The sequence below is a fragment of the Piliocolobus tephrosceles genome, chromosome 10 (assembly GCF_002776525.5).
Source record: "Piliocolobus tephrosceles isolate RC106 chromosome 10, ASM277652v3, whole genome shotgun sequence".
Classification (NCBI taxonomy): domain Eukaryota; kingdom Metazoa; phylum Chordata; class Mammalia; order Primates; family Cercopithecidae; genus Piliocolobus; species Piliocolobus tephrosceles.
Genome location: NC_045443.1, coordinates 13,064,943 through 13,069,774, shown reverse-complemented (window position 1 = coordinate 13,069,774; position 4,832 = coordinate 13,064,943). Strand labels below are relative to the sequence as shown.

The 4,832-nt window shown below is 51.5% G+C and overlaps 1 pseudogene across 1 annotated transcript; it reads right to left on the bottom strand.

Moving 5' to 3' along the window:
* Window positions 1-295: 295 nt before the first annotated feature.
* On the bottom strand, window positions 296-4,722 carry LOC111552096 (annotated as a pseudogene). Its single transcript, XR_002734546.1, has 2 exons — window positions 4,670-4,722; window positions 296-4,018 (listed from the first exon to the last, which is right to left on the bottom strand). The product of XR_002734546.1 is annotated as a 5-hydroxytryptamine receptor 7 pseudogene (transcript).
* Window positions 4,723-4,832: the final 110 nt, after the last annotated feature.

Below are 4,832 nucleotides of genomic sequence, written 5' to 3'. Positions count from 1 at the left end.
ATGAGATGACAAGAGAGGCCAAACAGAAGGACCACACAGTGTTCATGGACACAGCGTTTGAGGGACACTTTCAAAGAAGTCAGATTCAAGGAGTGAGTCCAAGGGGAAAGCTGAACGTTCAGAGAGTATTTGGAAAGCAGTGGCATATGTAGTTGTAGATACAGATCAGAAAAGCCAGAGGGACAGAGTACAAAGCATTATGGATGCTGACACCACAGACATGAGTTCAAATCCTCACCAAGCCACACATTAGTGTTGCCTGGGAAAGTTACTTAATATTTTGAGCATCAGTTTCCTCCTTTTCACTATTTTTAATTTTTCCATCTACAAATAGACTTTATTTGATGTAATATAATAAAACATTTTCAAGTTTAACAATATGTATCTGACCATAAATAATCACTTAATTATGAATATAAGTATATACGGTCACATTAGCAAATCTGCAGTTCAGGAATTTGTACAAGCTTTGTCTGAAAGGACAGTGCCTTCTTCCCATTTCAGGATAGGCGGCTCTTCCCCATGTGTGGTAAGAAACAATGTCAATGGGAGTTGGAAGAAGTCCATAACCCGAGTCGAAATTCCACTTTATCCTGAGAGGACAGCTTGCTTTATTGTAGAAAAATATTATTATCTTTCAGTTATCGCTTATCAAATAAAGGATTGCATTCATTTTTCCCCTTGTAGGTACAGGTACTCTTCTTTTCTCATCTACTTTCTATCTCCTTAGCTCATACTTATTACACAGTTGGTTTAAAATATATATATATATATCTTTTATATATATATATATATATCTGCAGAGAGACCTTTTCTGTTCCCTTACCTGCCCTTCATGTCTACCATTTGTTGCTGGGTAGGGGTGGGAGTCAGGGGACAGAATTGCTTTGGCACACAGTTGATTTAAGATACAGAGAACAGGCTGGGCACAGTGGCTCACACCTGTAATCTCAGCACTTTGGGAGGCCAAGACAGGTGGATCATCTGAGGTCAGGAGTTCAAGACCAGCCCGGCCAACATGGTGAAATCCCTCTCTACTAAAAATACAAAAATTAGCCAGGTGTGGTGGCAGGTGCCTGTAATCTCAGCTACTTGGGAGGCAGAGGCAGGAGAATTGCTTAAACCCAGGAGGTGTGGGTTGCAGTGAGCCGAGATCGCACCACAGCACTCCAGACTGGGAGACAGGGTGGGTGAGACACTGCCTCAAAATAAAAAATAAAAATAAATACAGAGAACAAATTATCTAGAAGGAACAGACTGATGTTCTGGAGCATTTCCCAAGAGTGGGTCAGGTGACTTCCGCTTCACATAATTTGGTTTAATACAATGCTGCTCAACAAGAATGAACATGTTTATGTCCCCATCTCCAGAAGCATCACAACTTTTCATGGAAAACACATTATTCCCACACTTTCTCCAAATAACATACAGTTATGGACCATCCTGTGGGATGGTCCATGGCCCCACTGCACCCTTGTGAAAAGTGAGAGTCAAAAACATGCCAATAATCATGTTAATGACAACACAGTTGGGCACCACTCACCCTTCACTGAGCTAAAAATCCTCATGGAAGGCATCCCCCTCACGTCTCAGGACCCTTTAGAGCACAAGAAAAAGCTTTGCTCTGGTTGTATGCTGCTCTCCATCCTGAGACCTGTTTCTGAGCTACACCATAATAACAAGGGAGTTAACAAAGAAGTACATTAGTGGGGAGGTTACAGGGACCCTGCAGAAAAGCCAAACTGTTTGGCAGAAGCTTGAAACAAACACTGCTCTGGGAAATCATTTGTATTAGCTGATGACTGGGTTCTGTTTTCTAACATGGACATGCAACATATTCAATACTATGCTTACCATGGTTTGTTTGGTAAACCCTTTTGTCACGCAACAAAATACATTCTGTCTCATGAATGATTCCTGAATATTCACCACAAGACCTAGACTCCGAAGCATGGGAAGTGTGCTTTGGAACTTTCTTCCACTTGCATGGATTTGGACATGTGCTAAGAACCTGAAACCGCTTCCTTTCTGGAACTCAACTCTGTCAGTGTGCTTACTGCTGAGATGATCTGCTATCTTAAACTGAGAACACACAATAACACTGATCCACAGAAAAAAGGAGAGGTCACCATCTCCCTCATAAGATATTTTGTACATCAGGTCACCCTGTTTGTCACGTTTTAGCCATCCTAAGAAAGGACAGAAGCCACATTCCATTCTGCAGTCTTGGCAAATGACTTTTCTTCTGTTTCCACCTCTACTTTGCCTTGTTTATTTCATCTCCATTATCCCGCTTTCAGTCACAAATCATGACTTTTTTTCTACAGTAGTCAGAGTTTTGCAGGACAAACTCAGGTCTCTCTGGCCTCTCAGCAAGCTTCAGGGCTTCATGCATGCCTGCAGCAGAGAGTGTCCGGTTGATTTTCTGGTGCTGGCACTGGAGCTGGCTGTGATAGGTGGTCCTCAGGTCCCAGTTGACGAAGTCATATATAAAAGGGTTAAAGAGAGAGTTTGCATAGCCCAGCCATGGAAATATCCTCTCCATTCACAGTGGGATGCAGCTGCAGGCAGTGCCACAGAGGAAGGGTCTGGCTGTCAAGAGGAGGAAAAAGGGGAGCCAGCACACGGTGAAGGCCCTGACGATGATCCCCAGGGTAGTCGCCGCTTTCTGTTCCTGCTTAAAGATGGAGATATTTTTCCTTTCATGCCTGAGGAGTCTCGACAGGTTTACACACTCTTCCACCTCCTTCTGGAACTTCACTGTGCCATTCGGGGTGACTGCTGCTGTCTGACCTCACTCGAGGGAAGCCGGGGAACCTGGGTTAGGCCGCGCTTTTCCTGGCGGCCTTGTAAATCTGGTAGTACATGAAAAGCATGACTGACATGAAGATTAGGATGCCACTGCGGTGGAGTAAATCGTGTAGCCGAAGTCTTGACTGACCAAGCACACCTTATCATCATTTACATTCTGAGCCCAACCAAAGAGTGGGAGGTAAAGTAGACAGAGGCGGAGAGAAGGCAGACAGAAAGAATCATCTTCGCCATGCATTTCCCATTCTGCCTCATAGGGTACGTGAGAGGCCTCGTGATCCCAAGGTACCTGTCGATGCTGATCACGTACAGGGTCAAGATCCAGGCCGTGCAGCACATGACATTCAAGGAGAAGAAGTTGCAGAAAAAGTGTCCAAAGATCCACTTGCCCCCGATGAGGTCGGTGACACTGATGAAGGGCATGACGCCACGGCCACCGAAAGGTTGGCCAGCGCCATGGACACGATCAGGTAGTTGGAAGGCTGGCGGAGCTTCTTGACGAAGCGCACGGAGATACCACCAGGCAGTTGCCCGCGATCGTCAGCAGCTAGATGAGCGTCAGGACGGAGGCTATCACAACTTTCTCGGCCCTTTCTTGATTTGCTCGCCGCGGCCGGAGGCATTGTCCGGGGGTGCGTCCCAGGTAGGCGCCGGGCTGGCCGTCACCTCGGGGGCCCAGCTCAGCAGATGCGGCGTACCGGAGCCCGCGACCGGATCGGCGCCACCGTCGGGGCTCTGGTCGGGCAGCCTGCCCCCCACCTCTGGCAGGAGGGAAGAGCGGAGTCTCCCGTCGAGGTCCGGGTGGCTGCTGTTAACATCCATCACCGCGCCGCCGTGCGGCGCTGCCCAAGAAGCCGCCCCCACCCCCACCCCCCCGGCCCCCACGGGTCCCGGCTTGCGGCCCTGGGGCTTCAACTCGCCGGTTCCCCTCCGCCCGGCCCAGCTTGAGGCCTGCGCCGGCAGCTGGGGAGCGCCAGGCTCCGCCTCCGGGCTCCGCCAGTCCCAGACCCCCGGCCGCTGCCTGAAACGCTGGAGCGCTGCCGAGCGGGGACTCCCTGCGGGAGGGACCTCGGACCCCGACGGACGCCCGGCACGCGCGGGCTCGCCGACGCTCCGGCGAGGCTCGGCAGGCGGCTCCACAGCCCGCAGCAGCCGCGCGGCTCGAAGCAATGGTGGATCAGGCAGCGGCAGAAGTTTCCGTTTCCTCCTTTTTAAATAGCTCCAAAATATTTCTTGTCGGTGGTGTGTGGAGTAGAGATATATTTGTAAAATACTTGACAGAAAGCAGGCACTCAACCCAGTAAATAGTGACAACATTGGTGAGAAGATTTTTTAATAGGCATGAACAAGAAAAGTCATGCTCAGAAAAGTCACCTGGAAACTGATTTAGAGGGATGGTGGGAAAGAGCGGTAGCAGCAAAGTGGTTTGGATGCTCTTTCAATCGTCTAGAGGAGTCATGGGGCGGGGGTAGAGAGACGGTTACCAAGACAGGGAGCCTGGCCGCCGCTGTACCAGTGGGATCGAGCCTTCGGGTAGAGGACCGAAGAAGCGTGAGCAACCCGGGACTCGGAGGTTGGAGCCCAGGCACCTGAGAGAGGACGCGGCGGTGGCCCGGCCTAGGGAGGATGTTCCCCACCACCGCTGCCTAAAGCCACTCCAGGCGAGAATCGCTTTCCAGGGCCCCAGCGGATAGGTTAGACTCAGAATAAGAGGAGGGGTCGGCGGAGGGGTACGGCCTGAGGCCCGCTGCTGGGTTCCCTCCCCAGACACCTGCGGAAAGCCCGAAAGGAGGCGGAGCACCGCCCAGCTGCTCGCCACGCCGGGCCCACCCCTCACTTCGCTGCCTCGCGCCCTCACCTCACCGTCCTGCCGCCCTGCAGCCCTGCCGCCCTGCTGCGCGCGCTTTGCATCACTGCCCCGCCCTGTCTCCGCCCCCTCGCCTCGCCGCCCCGCCCTCCCTCTCCGCCTCTTCACCTCGCCGTCCCGCCCCCTTGCCTCACCGCCCGGCTGAATTGTCGCC